Source organism: Papaver somniferum, unplaced genomic scaffold (genome assembly GCF_003573695.1).
Source record: "Papaver somniferum cultivar HN1 unplaced genomic scaffold, ASM357369v1 unplaced-scaffold_139, whole genome shotgun sequence".
NCBI lineage: Eukaryota > Viridiplantae > Streptophyta > Magnoliopsida > Ranunculales > Papaveraceae > Papaver > Papaver somniferum.
The window spans coordinates 1,634,908-1,652,999 of NW_020623156.1; the positions used below are offsets into that span (position 1 = coordinate 1,634,908).

Sequence of the window (18,092 nt, forward strand, 5' to 3'; positions counted from 1 at the left end):
GATGGAAAATCCTTTACAGAAAGAGCATTTATATCAGCAGACCAAGCAGAAATTTTAAAAGAAATTCCCCTGAACAGCCAAGGATCCAATGCACATAGCTCTGATCGAAGGATTTCATTTTGCACCCAAATCACAGCTTTACATGCAGAAAAAGGGACAAAACTGATATTCGCCGGTTGATAATTTTAAGAGGCTGTGATCTTTGCCGCAGAAGTTGTTGTTGCCGATGAAACTTTGCTCCACTTATCTCTGTTTCTCTTATACTTAAGAGAGAGAGTGAAATTAAAGGAAGTTTAATCCTTTACTTCACACTTCTTCCCCGAAGATATTCATTAATCCATTTTATTTTATTTTGTTTTTTTTCTTTGCAAATACATTTAAAAGATTTTTTACTTCCTCTTTCAATGAAGTATCCTTATCATTGTTATTTTTTGCTCAGTGACCTTTTGGAAGAACACATTTCCTTGCCATAGGATTCATTACAAATATTAATAGGTTTACAGTACAATTCTTGTCAAAGGTAATGCAAGCAATTGCTTCACTGGGCCTAAGACAGAGAGTTCGAGAAAATGATACCGAGTTACATGGATAATCATGATCATGGTGATCAAAATCTAAAATCTCTATTATAAAAAGAGTGGTGTGTGTAGCCTTACAAATCCGACCATCGATTTAGTCATCCCACGGCATGGATCAGTTCGTTATATGTTCTATATAAACGTCCGTCCGATCCGTTGAGTTTCCTGATATGGCCATGTTTCGATTATATGTAAAACAAACTCACATCCCTTGAGTTTCCCGATTTCGAACTGTTGCTGTTTTGGTTTCCTTAATCGGTACCAGCTCATGATATTAATAAACATCACTCCATTAAATTCGTCATCATGTCCAATTATTTATTTCTGCATCTCAGAAGAAGAATTATTTCTTTTCAACTAAAGTTTTCTCCCTCGCTTCTGCTAACCAATAATAACCATCCGCTAATGAGCCGGACAGAAACTAAACATGACTTAGCTACTAACTCTAAACATGGCTAACCTAATTTCCTAATCTAAGCTGGTCACTGTAATAAAAAAAGTAAGAAAAATCAAGCTACTCATTCCGGAAAGTAAGACCGTTGACGTAGTAAAGAGAATGTGATTTTTTTACCACATACGGTTCCACTAATGGTTCTCTCTATATCTCTACACCATAGGTTGCTATCATCTTATACAATTGCTATTAACTTTCCAAAAGATTACGGTTAGATGAGAAAATCGTCTATAAATAAACGAGGATATGATCAGTACAGGGTAGGAGTTTACGAAGAGTTTGTATAATTGAAAATTTTGATCCTGGCCAGAACAAATAAGAAAAAGCCCCACCATTATTATCCGATGAGCATCAATGTGAGCTATTATTTATTTATCACTTCCTTTAAATCAATCCCTTATCGGCGTTAAACATACTCCATGTGCCTCATTGTGTTATTGAGAAAGATGACCTACCATGATAAAAACCGACTGCCACTTCTAATACTACCAAATACCAAATATGAGATTATTGAGCATATATATATGCCGGAACTTGCGTAGGGGACTATGGACGGGATGCAAGCCCCGGACTAATTTGGTCCGACCAAAAAAATACCAGAATTTGTGTAGGGGAATTACGGCCGGGGCTGCAGGCTCCGACTAATTTGCCCAGACCAACAAAATAAAGGAATTTGCCTAGGGGGCTACGGTCGGGGCCATAGGTCCCGGCTAATTTGACACGACCAACAAAATACTGGAATTTGCGTAGGGGACCACGGCCGGGGCTGTAGGCCCCGGCTAATTTGACACGACCAACAAAATACTAGAATTTCCGTAGGGGACCATGGTCGGGGCTGTAGGCCCCGACTAATTTGACACGACTAGAAAACGCTAAAGTTGCCCCAAACAACAACAAAAAAAAATCGAAAAAAGATTGAGCCCGGCATATACCTAGTTATATATATAAAATCTCGTTGGGTTCCTATTGAAAAATATTCCTTGAATTTCTCCATACATCATTTCCAAAAATTTCTTTCCATGTATCGGGTGTAGGTACCTGGTACCGCCAAACAGAGAATAATGTTAGTTAGGTGTCGTTACAGTCAAAATTAATAATCATTGGATGAATCACATCTAACGGGTTAGTAATTTTATCAAACTGGTTTGTCAAACCATTTTGTTACCTTATCCTAACTAGGGATGCACAAGACCCGCCCACGATACCCAAACCCACCCGTACCCGCTAAGTCCGCGGGTTTTTAATCCATACCCGCTCGTTGTGGGTGCGGGGTTGGTTATGAAAAAAAAAACCCGCTGTCTGTGGGTGCGAGGTTGGTTTAAGCTAATACCCGCCCATACCCGCCCAAAAAACCCGCAGATTATATATCATTAGATAAAACTAATCCTAGTCGTCCATTATGAAACCCTAATACTAGTAGATAGGATAACTGATAACCCTCATTCACTTTCTACACTCTTCTCTCGGTTCGGCCTTTCCTCTTTTTCCTCCTCAGTTCTTCTTCTTCACCTACGAACGACAATTACCAGAAATCGACAACAACAACTTCGAATCTTCACCAGAAATCGACAACAATCGAAAAATCAACAGATTCAACACTTAATCTTCATCTATGAACTTCCTAAATATGAATATTTTGGGGGTTTTGGTTTTTTTTCTCACTTAATCAAGGAGAATAGAAGTTATTCTAAATACTTGAATATAAAGCGGGTTTAAACCCGTTTAAACCCATACCCGCCCAACCCGTAGCGGGCGGGTAACAAAACCCGCCCGCTGTTTATGGGTGCGGGGTTGGTTATGAAAAAAAAAACCCGCAGTATATGGGTGCGAGGTTGGTTTTAGCTTATACCCGCCCATACCCGCCCATGTGCAGCCCTAATCCTAACCAAGGTTCGAAAAACGGGTCACGGCCCAGGTCACAGGTACTAGGCGTGACCGTTATAACGTGTTTTGACGGGTGTGAGCACGTTTTGGGTCAAAAACGCGTTATATAGGAATGAAACGCGTTTTTTTTGACGTTTTTTTAAAATAACGGGTATGATAACGGTTAAATAAGAAAAATAAAATAATTTGTGATCTGAATTTCCTATGTAACAGTAATTACAGCTGTGAAAACGGTTACAACGGGTCTAAATAACGTTGTTACTACGTTTTTTCATTTTTTTTGGTTTAATTTATTTATTTGATTTTTTATTTATTTGTTTATGGGTTTTTAACATACAAATTTATGGATATCTAGTAAAATTCACAACCCTAAGTCTATGACTTATAACAATGCATTGTAGTTATCGTCTACCGACAATATTTATACACGCATACTATCACTATCCACTTGAAATGTTCAAGTTGTCACTCGAATAGTTCAATGCATTCCCCAATATTTCAATAATGCATATTCGGATTCAAAAGCAGTCAAAACTTTGTTGTCAAATAATACTCCTAGGCTCTTAGCTACTTGCTAAAAGACTAACCAACAAGGAATGCAACAGGAAGAGAGTCAGAGACTAGCTATAGAAAAAGAGAGTGAGAGAGGGAAGTCAGGGAGTCGATTTATCTTTTTCTTTTGCATTTGGAGGTGTGTACAGTATATGCTACATGTGGCCTGTACTTTAGAGTTCAGACTCAAAAGTTAAAGAAATAAAACAAAAAAAAAGTAAAAAGAGTAGTTGGTTTCATGATCAAAGACATAGCTAGCCTGTGCTTATATACGCATGCAACGAGATTCCAAATGTTTCAAGAATATTTCGATTTGCTAGCTATTATGTCTTCTTGCCCAAAGGAATGCTTTAAAAGGACAAGAAGAGAATTGAAATGAAATCAATACCTCTGGTTCTCTGGTTCTCTGCTTCTTGCTCAAAGGAATGCTTTACATTTTGAATTTCTCAAATACAAGTTTAAGAGGTAATATTAATTATTTTTTGTAGATTTTTTATTCAATTAGAGATATAATTTATTAATACGTTATTAATTTATTTATTATCGTTTTTTTCTTTCATGATGGGTGCAAGACAGAAGCAAAGCAAAACGGCAACGAGTACCAGAAACTGAATATGAAGATACAGAAATTCAAGATATGTATGAAAATGAACCGTGGAACCCTGTGCATGATATAGATGAAGAAGAACAAGCGCCGGTAACACAAAAGAAAATGGGCGGGTTATCGAAGTTGAAGAACCTTTTTGGACGAAAAAGTAAGAATACTAATGCCGGAGAAGGTACATCACAGCGTCCACAGGCCTCTATGGACATACCTAGTTCTTCAATGCGTACACCACACCAAGCACCTAGGATGTCTGTAGATATGGGAGGACAATATAATACTAATAGGGATTCTCAACCTAGCATGGCGAATTTTGGGAGAAGTAAAACATGCCGGGGAAAAGTTGATTCTTTTGTTGGACGTTTTTTCTATGCTAATGATATTCCCTTCAATGTGGCCAACTCAACTCAGTACCACGAGGCATTCAATGCAGTTGCAAATTTCGGAAAATCATACAGAGCTCTGTCTTCCTATAAGTTGTCGAACCCATTATTAAGGCAGGAAAAACAAAGGATTCAGAAGGATGTGGTGTCGGTCCAACGAAATTATTGGAGAGAGTATGGGTGTACACTCATGTCAGATGGTTGGAAAAACAAAAATAACCATACGATTGTAAACTTCTTAGTTTACAGTGGCCATGGGACAGCATTTTTGAAAAGCGTTGACATCGAGCATAATCGGTTGACAGCAGAGTATTTGATGAGTTTGTTCAGACCGGTTATAGAAGATATTGGTCCGACAAATATTGTTCAAATAGTAACTGATCAAGGATCCCAATTCAAAGCCGCAGGTAACTATTACAACTTAATTTAATTACAGTTGTTTATTTTTATATATTATTAATTCATTTCTCATTTTGTTTTAATAGGTATGAGATTGGCCATAGAGTATGGTACATTTTTTTGGGTACCTTGTGCAGCTCATGTGTTGGATTTAATGTTGGAAGTTACTGAAAAGTTCCCCTTTGTTAAAGGTGTGATTTCAGAAGCTAGAAAAATCAGTAAATTTATTTATAATCATGGTTGGGTTCTTGCTAGATTCAGACAACATTCTGGGGGACGCAATCTATTGCGCCCTGGCTTAACAAGGTTTGCGACAAATTTTATCGCAATCAAAAGTATCATTGATCAACGTAATGCAATCGAGAGTCTTTTTGTAGACCACGAATTTGTGAACTCGCCCGAAGGAAAAACTCGTACGGCTAAAGATGTGAAAAACATTATTTTGAATGAGATGTTTTGGCACACATGCCAAAATGCATGCATGATGGTTGGTCCTTTATTGAAAATGATCTGTTTCTTGGATTCAGATAAACCTACCGTGGGTTATTTGTTTCATGCACTTGCTACATGTGTGGAAACTATAGAAAGGGGTTTGGGTAAAACTCGAAATAATTCTATTGTAGGTGTGATTAACCGACGATGGAAAGATCAGTTGAGTTCTCCTCTTCATGCTGCAGCGCATTTTCTGAATCTATATTATATCTACAACCCAGCAGCCAATCTCATCAACAATGAAATTTCTCAGCCCCAAATTTGTCTCAGTGAAGTTATATCAAAAATGATTAGTAGCCCTCAAGAACAAGCGACATGCATGCTAGAGGTGTGAATTTTTATTAACAATTAATTTCGTAATTATATGAATTTCTATTCACAGTTTTTGATATTTTTAGGGGGGAAAAATGCAAATGATGCAAGGCCAATTTGCATCACCATCAGCAAGATTGGCTGCTCTGCAAGGTGATCCTGTAAGCTGGTGGTTGTCATACGGTGCTCAGTTTCCATCACTCCAGAGGATCGCGGTAAAGATACTAAGCCAGACAAACACATCGTCTGGATCCGAGAGGAATTGGAGTGTGTTTGAAAGAATTCACACCAAACTACGCAACCGTTTAGTTTCGTCATGAATAAACGATTTGGTATATGTTCAGTACAATCTAAGATTGGAGCAGCAAAGAGTTCAAGGTAAAGAAAAGCGACATAACATCGATGTCCACGATGTTCATAGCCTACTGACAGATGAAAATATGCTTGATTGGATAGCAGGGGATGATGAAACACCAGTTTTACCTCAGGAAGAACATTGGTTAAATGAATTGGAAGATGAAGCAGCTAATAATCCAGAGCCTCTCCCTCCACCATACGAATGGCGTGATCCAGAAGTTGAAATCTCATATCAAAGGTTTCCAGTGAGTAACTTTGTTTATGACTTTGGTAACCTAACATTTGGAGACAATACACAAGGTCATGAAAATGAAAATCCCATATACAATTCTTATTACACTGAAGATCGTACAGAAGAAGATACCCGAGGAATTAATGAAGAGTATAATTCCAATATTAATATCAATAATGAAGTAGATAATCGTAGTGATAATGAGGAAGAAGACTATGGTTATGAAGATGACGATACTGTTAACTACGACAACCAAATGCATTACGCGAACCAATATGAGGCGGAGGAAGAGGAGGAGGAATCAACTGAGAATCGTCGAGAAAACAGAAAATACTTGAATAAGTCGAAAAAAAATGCCGGTACAAGTTGGTTTGTCTAAGTTTAAAATTTCAAGCACTACTGGCACTAGGTTACTTATTGTAAGTTTATAAAATTTGAAGTGTTTAATGATTATTTATGAAATTTTAGTTGTAAGTTTGAAATTAAAAATTGTATAAGAATTTCTCCAACTCAAATTTTTTTCCTTAAAAACGGGTTTAACCGGTATGAAAACGGAAAATACGGTGTAAGAAACGTGTGTTAAAATATTATTTAGAAGAAAAAAACTGAAATATTAATTTTAGAAAAACGGTAATCACAGGTGTGAAAACGGTTATAATGGGTCTAAATAACACCATTTTTTCCTATTTATCGGTGTTATTTAGGTAAGCGTGTTGGTGAGCCTCACAGGCACGGTATATGGGCGTGAGCGTTATAACGGACGCTTTTTCGGAAAAAAACGGCCGTTTTTCAAACCTTGATCCTAACCCTACATGTAAAAGATTTTTTACTTCCTCTTTCAATGAAGTATCTTTTGAAAAGTTGAAAAGTCGAGAAGAAAAGACAAAAGAGTGTCAATGAATATTTAATGTCATCTATTTTCATTTGCAAATGCATTGCGACTTCCTCTTTCCAAGAAGAATCCTTATGAAAAGTCGCAAAAAAAATTAATGAGCATTTATGCTGGCGGGTAGCATTTATGCCGGCCAGTAGCTTCTCTCTTCTCTTTCTGATTTTGCCGATTTAAATTGAATACGGAAAATGGGTTATTTGTCTAAATATTTCTTTTAAAACATGGTTTTAATGGACGAGTAAAAATTAATATGGATGAAATGGACACCAAAAAATAGCAAGAATGAAACTGGATTCATACTGGTTTAAACTTAAAAGATAGCGAGGATGAAACTGGATGCATTCTGATGTAAATTAAAAATAAGAAAAAGTATTTGAAAATGGGTAGGATAAAACTGTTTACATCCTGACTATTTTTACATTTCGTCCATTTAAACAGTATCAAATTTTACATATTTTTTTCACACAGGAATTGTCGTTATTGAGTTAATTGACCAATTTTGTGAATTGAATAATATCAAGGGCTTTCTTTTATATACCCTTTATCTATATAATATATCCCCATATCTACCTATCCCATCTATCTCTAAAATTATTATACCCCAAGCATCTCTATATTTTTTCATCCCACCAATTATGGGTATGTTCGTCTCATATTTTAATGTCAGTTCCGATCTTGACAGTCCTTTATCTATCTTCTACACTAAGCCCTAATATATAGGCACACAAACTTGAAACACATAATACCCATATGGTGTAACATTTTCCAACTCTCTGCTACATCGGTAAAAAAAAATTGGGTTATCAAAATTCGTCCTTCAAGCAAACTTTGCAAGTATTAATTCTGCATCTTATGATATATTGGATTGTCTGTCTTGATATACTACCTTAGTTGTTTAGATTCTTTTGAGCCTTTTCTTCCTTTTCAACATGGCTTGACTGGGAAAAGTATTGTGTTTTTGTACCTCTTTTAAATAGTGGTAGTTCATTAAGATTAATTAAGTTGATACTGTTGACGTCGTGCACTACATGAGATTTGTCTTCCTCCTTACATGGCTTGACTGGCACTTTCTTTGATCCTGCTATAGAAAGAAGTCGTTCCTGTTGATGGTATGATGGATCCTTTTTTGTAGATTTATGTCTTTTCTTTTGTGCTACTATTTGTGCATTCGTTGGATTTGGTTGCAAATTTTTCTTTGGGTTCTTGCATTTTCTTTTATTCGGATCTGCAACTTCTATCAACGTTTCTAACATGAAATGCTTCTACAATTCCGTGCAAGCTTCTTCTTTTGTTTTTATCTTCTCAAATATCTTCCCGATTGAAAATTGTTGCCACTGTACATAACCATAAAAAGACGCTTCCAGTTTTATATATAGAATCAGAAAAAATAAGATTACAATTTTTGTGGTGGTTCAGGATTTCATAAGCACATAACAACCCATGAGTTTTCGAGATTATGCACAAACATCTTTCCCTAAATAGAACGATTTTTAGTAATTCTCTTTGTACGCATTTGTTGGGATATTTTTGTTTATATATAGTAATCTATAAAGAGGGGTATCCCTATCAAAATTTTCAATAAAATTCATGATTTTTACGTTAACAGAATTATAACTAACATAACTAATCAAAGGGGATACCGTTAACACTTCCTGGGGTATATAAAGGAACGCCAAATATTAAAGTACTACTTCCTCCATTCCTATTATAAAGACGAAGTTTGAAAATTTTACAGTCGGTTCCAATTCCGAGATTGTTGTTTTTCATATATATATATATATTGTTATTTATGATGTATTAGTATCATATAATTCAGTTAAATATTAGATGATAGGATAATATTTTCGTCAATATAAGATATGGGTAAATTAAGAAAGTAGGGAGAAATTATGAAAATTAGATGTTTTTCTTAATACACCTTCTCCATTTATAATAAGGACTGAGTGAATACTTATCAATCCAAAAACATACATCGTCGAAGAACTTAACTGAAACACGATATGTAATCATTAAAGTATGAATGAATAGCTAAAAAAGAAAAAAAAAGTTGGATAGATCAAGTAAATACCAAGCATTCATGAAATAAAATTACTAAACATTTGAATCATTATTGGATATATGAGTTCACACAACTAATTTCGTTTTGCGCCGAAACTTCCTGCTACAAAATCAATTGCACATGGAACATAGGTTTTTCTAGAAACCTATAAAAATAAAAACGGGTAGTTAAATACTCGATTAAGGGATTATGTATGTAATAATATGGAAGCAATAGACCCTTGCTCCTCCACTCCCCAATCGCCAGCATCCTCAGGTACGCCTTATCCCATAACTAATCATACTAGTTTTTTGACGGCAATTACTACCCTTAAAGAATCTACCAGTGATGCTGAAGTTGTTCGTCTTCCCTGTCGGTGTGCAACTATGTCTGAGGAAATTAGTGCTCTTGACAAGAATGATACGTTACCTGTTACTGATTTGCCCCAGGACGCAGGCTACTGGTTGTAAATGGGCTTACAAAATTAAATATAATTATGATGGTACTCACTACTACAAACCTTCATATAGGCCACGTTTTTTGGTTTACAGCCTAGCCACGTTTCAGGTTATTTGTGTGGCTGTTGATCATAGGTATAACTATAGCCACGTTTTGTGTTACCCTGCATAGTGCACCATTTGGTCATGGGTTTGAACCTAAACCCATCAACTGTAGCCATAAGGCCTCGTTTGGTCAGTGGTTTCAGTCTAAACCCATCACATGTAGCCATAGATGTGATGGGTCCATAATATGACGGAAAGAGAATTTATTTAGCCACATTGGTTTATCTATGTATCCATAATATATGGTTCATTAGACACGTACATATTAGAAATAGACACATTTTGTGAAACATGGCAAAAAATTGACATATGGCTGCACCATTTTCTTTTTGGGAGGGTTATTATATGGCCACGATGATTTTGTTTATGTGACCAGAGCTTCCTCCAACTATACACATCTTGCGACCAATCCAAAAGACTCGTATGGCCATCTATGTCGCGCTAATGTTAATGTTGTGTATGGCTTTTGTCGAATCATGATCAAGGTTAGAGTAAACAACAGGCATTCTAAGTAATAGAACCCTTGAAAAGACATCTTTTTTAGTGTGGTTTAGTATATCTGCATCCGTATTCTAAGTTGTCCAATATTCATCTAGCTCGGAGAAAAAACAAACATATCAATTTGTTCAGGCAGAGCGAATACGATATAATGTTTGGAAACTTGACAACCACAATAGAAAGTACACCACTTGGCTGAGGAGAATCTCAGTTACATAACCTGTTGGTGATGCATATTGGTGTGTGCAAGAAATACGTAATTGACGAGCTTAAATTTTACGAAAAATGAAGAAAACAATTTCTTACATAACACAAACTCCAAAACACATCATATTAATTTATTCAAAAATTATGCTTGTATAAGAGTAGTGACAAATCTAATAATACTGCATTTCATTATTCCAAAAATGCAGCTGCAGATAACTTATACAACTGCCATATACATTTGAGTTTCAACAAGAGAAAAAGATACCCACTGCTAATGTCTTCGATCACATCATTATCGTTGTTAAACTGAATAACAAAAACAAACCCATTAAATATTAACTTCAATACTATACCCCATAGAGATGGCAGCACCTTCTCGCTAAAGTATAGCTTCATCGAGACTGCAGAACTGTAAGAATCGCTTATCTACGAAATTTATAGCATAATAAGTAGATAAAAGATTGTTTGAGGCTGGTAAACATTCAGAAACTCAATTGAAAAAACAAAAAATCCCTGGTTGTTTAGAAGTTTAACGACTACTTGTGGAAGTCAAAGAGTTCCAACATTAACTAGTTGCAGTCCCAAGAGTTGCCAAAGATAATATAGCACAATGGCAGACCAAAAGGGCCATCATTTTTTTCTATCAGTATCATGTCACTAATATTCTGACATACCAGTTGCAGTCCGAAGAGGCTGGTAACTGAATAACTAGTGACTAAAGGAAATAAACTGACATACCAGCTGGTGACCAAATGGTGAAATAATATTCTTCATAAGAACCGCATACCCTGAGTCTATATACAGGTGATGACCATGTCGGTGTTCCATAGTGAAGTTACAATTAGAAAGGTACATACCTATCGTTACTAATCAAAGAATACTTGATATGGTGTCAAAAATGATACATTATTGTCGAAAAATCTTGAGATCTCATAAGCAAACTACCCAAAGGTTTTAAATGTACACGTCGAAAAATATATTCACAAACACTGGCTGACGAAAATTGTATCATAACTACATAGAAAAAAATCAACTGCGCTAAAAAGGCATGTGGAGAACACCTCATCAGCAAACAATGGCATGAAATTAAAAAAAAAAAGCAAGATAAAATTAATTATACTTTCTGTCAAGTACATTTTCAGGACGGTACTTCTCCATCTTTTTTCTTTTCTGCTAGGTGGACTAAGTTAATGGACTGGTGGACTAAATCGTTCATTAAGTATATCATGATATATGCTCAAAGTAAGAATGGCACACTAGACCCAAGAAAGGAGGGAGCCAAAGCGCAAATAAGGGATAGACAAAAGTAAACCCAAACACACACAAAAAACACAACCTGAAGAACTAGACCAAGCCTAAACCGAACTTAGGCCAGCAACGAGCAACAAAGAAAGAGGCTTTCTATTTCTTCTTGGCAGGGGTTCTCTTCACTCTGCCAAGTTTTTCATTAAAAAATGCCCCTGGCCGAAGTATTTTAGCTTGTTCCCTCTCAGTTTTAGGAGTGTTGTAGTAATCCTTAACAATGCCATTTAAGATGTTCTTAACCTTTACGGGTTTGCCTCTACTCACCTGACAGAAAACTGCATTAACTGCATTCATGATTAAGAAATATCGCTACAACATTATCGAAATGCAGGAAAAACTAATCCAAATGTGGTATTCTTGCAATCAATCTATTGAAAATTGGTAATGAATGTTTTACGTAATCAACAATTCCCGATCTACCTAAATGCTGTAAAATTTGTAAACGGTAGAGAAGATTTCAAATTGAATGTTAACAGTTCGATCCCAAGTTTCTAAGCTGTGGTTTAACCAATGCCGGATGAATATTAGATGCAATGCCAGCCGAGCTGTTACATTGGTAAGCAAAATCCCCTGCCGATGTACTCACACCAAATCTAAGTGGAGGAGGAATTTTCAGAGTGACACAAAAACTTAAAACACTATGTTCAAAGAAAATCACTCTGCAAAATCATGAAATGACAGAGAAAAATAAACTAAGTTTTCATAAAGTTTCAACTAACACCAGAGAAGAACAGAACAGAAGCTCATGTTCATGGTTCACAATCACATGTACACTCAGATTAACAACTAAACTATCTAGCTGATGGGTATCACACTTAAAAATGTACATTTGGTCTGCAGATGACTCAAAGAACAATGGTTTTTTCTAATGTCTATCACTTCTAATCCAACGATACAACATAATCAACTTTTTAACAGGATTTTGCATAGAAATTGATTGAAATCGAAAACAAAGGTGTAAATCAAAAATTAAGCAGAAATTTACCCTTTTCCCCAATTTTGGTTGAATCTAATTGATTTTCAACAATTTCTTCAACTTTTGTTTGTTTAATTAGTCCCTGCAGACAGAATATACATTAATCAATAAATATTGAAGATTCAAATGCTGTTGAATTCAAAAATTAAGAATGACTCTTACATAGTTGATAATGAAGATTCGCAATGATGATTTGAGAAAGAAGAGTGTGATTCGAGAAAGAAGAGAGAAACCAAGGACGAATACTATTTCTCATGTTACTTGTTTAGCAGATGTCTACACACCTATTTATAAAAACAAAACAACTTTTAGTTGATCATTTCTACAAACACTTCAAGGACATCAAATTATCAGCATACCAAGTTAGTTGATTTGAAATTAAACTATAATCCTGTTCATTATGGTCAAGCCATTTCATTTTCTTCTTCCCAGAAGAGAAATCGCGAAACAGCACCGGTGAAGGAAGTTTATAGACTACAAAACTAAGGGACATGAACAAATAACAAAACCTACGAAATAGAAGTACATAAACCTATTTAAATCGGTACTTAATTCAAGATTTATAAAATCCCCAGATAACAAGAAATGTTTTCAAATTAAAACAAATATTCTTACCCAAAATCAATGTATGATAAACAAGATGAATTGGTATATCTTCCTTTTCTCGATCTTCAAAATCTCTGAGAAATAAAGAACTTCACGAGAAAGAAAAAATCTGGATAAAGAAAACAGATAGGTTACGGTTTAGGGTCGATCAAAACAAATATTTAGGGTTGATTAACCACTCAGAGAGGTGCCGTTTTCTGATTTGTTGGAGAAAATAATCGACCTGATTATTGATGCTATGGTGGTGACAATGGAAGTGGTGAAGTTCTGTTCATGGGTTTTTTTTTGAAGGGTTTCGGAAAGAAAAAGAAAAAACAGGGAGCCAAGAATGGCAAAATCCGGTAAGGTTTTCGTAGGGGAAAGAAATTTTTGTGAAATTTTGGAGCAACTTTTTCCCTCCTTCGTAAGTAGTGATCCACGTCACTTTTTGTGTTTGCATTTATATTCATTGGATTGGAGATTCTGATTTTTTATTGGTCCGACAAACACCATACGGATCACACTTGTTTTTTTGTGCTAACTATTTTTTCTTTTTGACATGAAATTCCAATTTGCTAAATGACTTAAAACTATAATTATTGTACACCGATGTATAAATAACTAGGTAAATTATTATAGAAGATCGATTTTTTTTCCATACGAGTAAATTAGAGTTTAGTGACTTTATAAAATTTGTTCTTTTGTGCACAACAAGTTACGTCAAACGAGATCTACTGAGTCGGATGAATTCATAGATCAGATGATAAAATTTATATCTTGAGCATTTTAAGAGATCAAGTGAAATCGAACAAAATTTGATGTTAGCTAAAGTAATGTGAACCTCTAAGCATTCGATAAAATTGAATAAGATAAAACAAATTATAAATCATAAATCAGATGATAGTTTGTGAAAAACTTCAAGCACTAGAAAAAACCCGATGAGATGGAAAGAAATTTGAAATCCCTAATTATAAAGTAACTTACTTTGGTTAAACATTAAAGCGTCAAATGAATTCTGATGAGATAGAGCAAAGTCTGAAATCATGAATAGAATGAACACGGAGAGAACTCTAAGCACCAGATGAGATCGGGTGTTATATTAAAATTATTTGCATGTATCTATGTTGCATGTGTAATTTTTTTGTTTTCGTTTGCATCCTTTGGTGTTCCAGTGTATGACATCCTCATGAGAGACTAAAATTGAATGTCGAGTTAGACCCATATTTTAATGTTATGCTTTATAATTTTCTTTTCATCCCACATTTATTGAATTGAAGCAAAATGACATCATGTAGATGTACGGTCAACCGCAGAGGACGCTGAATGTGTTGGTTTCTCTGAATGCAATTATGCCATTACTATCACCAGATATTTCTGAAATTCGTTAATTATCTACAAGTTGAAACCAAATTTATTTAATTTCACTCCATCTACCAAAATCACTAGATCATATTCGATATCATTAAATCACTAGATCATATTCGATATCATTAGATTGATGTTCACTATAACTGACCAGGTAGTTCAGTTAAAATGAAGGATATATTATGAAATTGAAGGATAATAGGTAAAAATGATTGACGTCAAGGGTTATTCAACAGACTTAATGCTAACGTGTGAAACTGGATAAAATTTAACGGATTATATTTTGAAAAAAAAATGATATTTCATAAAATTTGACAGATTATATTTTGATACCATGGTTGAAGTGGATTTGGAATTTTTAGTTTAAAGTATGATTCATTGTGGATTAGATATATAAATCATCATTTTACAATACTACTAAAAGTTAAATTAAAATTAATACAAACTAAAAGTACACGGGTAGATGAACACATGATACGAAGTTGGCATTGGAGACTCCCGGATTTCTTTTATCCGTCTTTCATCTCCACATACCTCTTTTATTATGTATTTTAATGATGTACATATGTAAAAAAATTTTATATCAATGAAATCGAGAGGATCACTTTTTCCTTAAAGAAAAAGTGCAACAATTATTCAGTCAGAATTAAGCTATGTATCAGTGTCACTGTAGTACAATGTAAAGTCATTAGGTAATGATACGAGTGACTTGATGACGCCAGCACCAAATTCTTTTGGGTGTAGCTATCCAAAAAGGTGTTGGGGCTCATCTTGTTGCTAGGCTCCCATCTAATTTCTTACCAGTTGATGAACCTTCTGAGTTGTAATTGGTTTTTCCCAAATATTATACTCCCTCCGTCCAAGTTTACTTGCTTAATTTGGATTTTACAAAAACTTGAAAGAAATTCAAATTACTTCCATATACACCATCAATCTTTTTCATTGTTTGTTCAATATACTAGTTTTGTTTCTTTCTTGATAATTAGAAAAATTTAATAGGAAATATACCAATTTTTTGGTACAAATTTGTTAAAAAAAAACACAATTTGGACAAATAAAGTTGGACGGAGGGGCATAAAAAATATCCGAAAAACAAAGCATAAGCAAAAATTAAAAAAAAACAAAAACAAAAAAAAAAACTAGGTACTTCGTATTTGCTTGCCCGTAGGGTTAACCCGAGATGGAGGGTTTAGATTATGGATGGAAAAGTTAAATCATCGTGATCTTAATGTGGCAGATTTTTATTTTTTAAACATCAAAAAGTTGATGCATTAAGCTGCATCCAAACTTCAAAACTTTATACAACCCTAAATTACTTTTTCTTTCTCTCGCTCTTCTATCCGCCTCCACTTCTTTGCCTCTGTCTCTCCGAATGGAGATGAGAACACCTCCTCCTCTAATGTCAATATTGAAGATGGAGAACCTCGTGAAAACCCTAACAAGCAAAACCATATCATTTTTCAAATCCAAAAACTCCCATATTTTCCATCGTGAATCCAAAACTACAGAAACTCCAGTCAATCATACACAATCCCTAATAGAAGTGATGAAAATGATGAGTAAGTATGCAATATTTGATTTATTTGTCGATGAAACTTGATTTTTTATGTACTATTTGATTTGCTTTGATATATATATATATATATATATATATATATATATTTTTTTTATCTAAGCCTCTTTTTCTCTATTGTGCAGGTGTACCTGAAGCAGGCCCCAAACAAAAAAATAGTTTACTCCACCAAGACGATTCATTTCAGTCCACCAAGCTAAGAAGTTTAGTCCACCATTTCACATCCGTCCGAGTAATGAGTAAACTAAGAAGAAGAAAAGAGAAAAAGAGGGAGGGAGATGAAATTGAGTGCAGTTATTGATCACAACATCGATGTTTGGTAAGAATTTTCTTCTATGCTTCCTATTATCATCCGAAAGGGTCGTAGCTAAATAGTTATTTGTTTAATGTTACTCAATTAGGTTTTGCAGAATTTCGAATTTACTTTTTTTTTTTATGCTGTTAACTTTTTTCTGGGGTTGGGTTTTTGTTTGGCTTGATTTTGTTTAAGAGTCCGTACTTGTCTAAAATGGATATTAATTGGTGAAATTGTTAGTTTCTGGCTGCTCATTACAAGTTAGTAATTTTATAGGGTTTGGGTTTGTTGGAATTATGTGTTATAATGTTATTCAAATGAAAATGGAGTTTTTTTATCAATGCCTTGGGGATATTTATGAAAACAACTCGACATTAACTTATCTGCGACCAAGGTTTTTTGTTGATACACAAGTGTGCGCCACTGGGATTGAGTACACCTGTAGATGAGGGTCATACTAGCTTACGATGCATGGTCAGGCGAGGGAAAGGCAAATGGTGTCACATATGAGTAACTACTTACGCAGTTTATGTCACCTGCAGATTGAATGATTGTTCCACTTCCTCCACCATATGATCCACATGGAGGATACCCCGTGCCTCCACTAGAAATGACTGCACAAGCCCCTCTACCACCACACAACGGTTATGCACCTCTCCAGGTGATACTATGATCTAATTATCACCTCCATCAATCAACGGGCGCTTGCTGATTGTTTTGTTTATTTATATTACTGTTTGTTTTCAAACCACATATCAATTTTTCATAAGCTGTGTTTCTCTTTTGCTAAGCTATAATTTCCAGTAGAATTGAAGCTCCATTAGGAAGTGGTAGTATCAATTATTTGCTCTCGCTTGCACCGAAGAGTTTCTGTTTTTGTACCTCTGATTAGAATTTTACTTTTGATGCGTAAATTGTGCCAGTTGATTGCGTATTCACGTATACTGCAAGGTGAAGTTCCTAGTCTCGGCTACACTCTTCTATGTATATACAGGGACTGTCATACAGGTATAGGACGCTCATGCATATGATAGACCAATAGGAATGGACTCCTGCACCTAGTGTGTCTCATTTGTATCCTAATTGCAGTATTGACCTCTCCTGGCTCCCCTTTCTAGTCACTGCAAAATTAGAATTTTTTGTCATTATGGTGCATACAGAGTTGTAACAATCTCTTATTTTTCTGGTGGTATAATCTCCAATTTAAGACATATCGATTATTCTTATAAAAGATCGTAGTAGTTCTCTTTGCAACACTATATCCAGATGATTGAATCTGTTCCTTTTCCCTCTTTCTCTTGCAGGTGCTTACACAGAGATGCAGAGGAAACTGTGCTCAGATGGGAAGACTTTGAAAGGGATTGTTTGGTGGTTAATGGTCTTCGAAGATCCAACAGTGGAGTTGAACATATGTTCCATGTTTTCACTTAACTATCTACCTTATACGCAGTTTCTCTGTAAATGTAATAACAATAATTTGTCAATAATAAATAAAGAATATCTGAGAATTTTTCAGTAAACAGATTCACTAGTATCAGTGATTAAAAT

General features: G+C 35.0%; 2 long non-coding RNA genes across 2 annotated transcripts; one reads left to right on the plus strand and one right to left on the minus strand.

The window, feature by feature from the left end:
• Positions 1 to 12,700: 12,700 nt before the first annotated feature.
• On the minus strand, positions 12,701 to 13,698 carry LOC113335195. The gene is made up of 3 exons (XR_003353220.1): positions 13,342 to 13,698; positions 12,889 to 13,010; positions 12,701 to 12,808 (listed from the first exon to the last, which is right to left on the minus strand). It is a non-coding gene; the product is annotated as an uncharacterized LOC113335195 (long non-coding RNA).
• A 2,362-nt stretch (positions 13,699 to 16,060) lies between these two features.
• Positions 16,061 to 17,937, plus strand: LOC113335189. The gene is made up of 4 exons (XR_003353218.1): positions 16,061 to 16,235; positions 16,375 to 16,568; positions 17,087 to 17,205; positions 17,849 to 17,937. It is a non-coding gene; the product is annotated as an uncharacterized LOC113335189 (long non-coding RNA).
• The last annotated feature ends 155 nt before the right edge of the window (positions 17,938 to 18,092 follow it).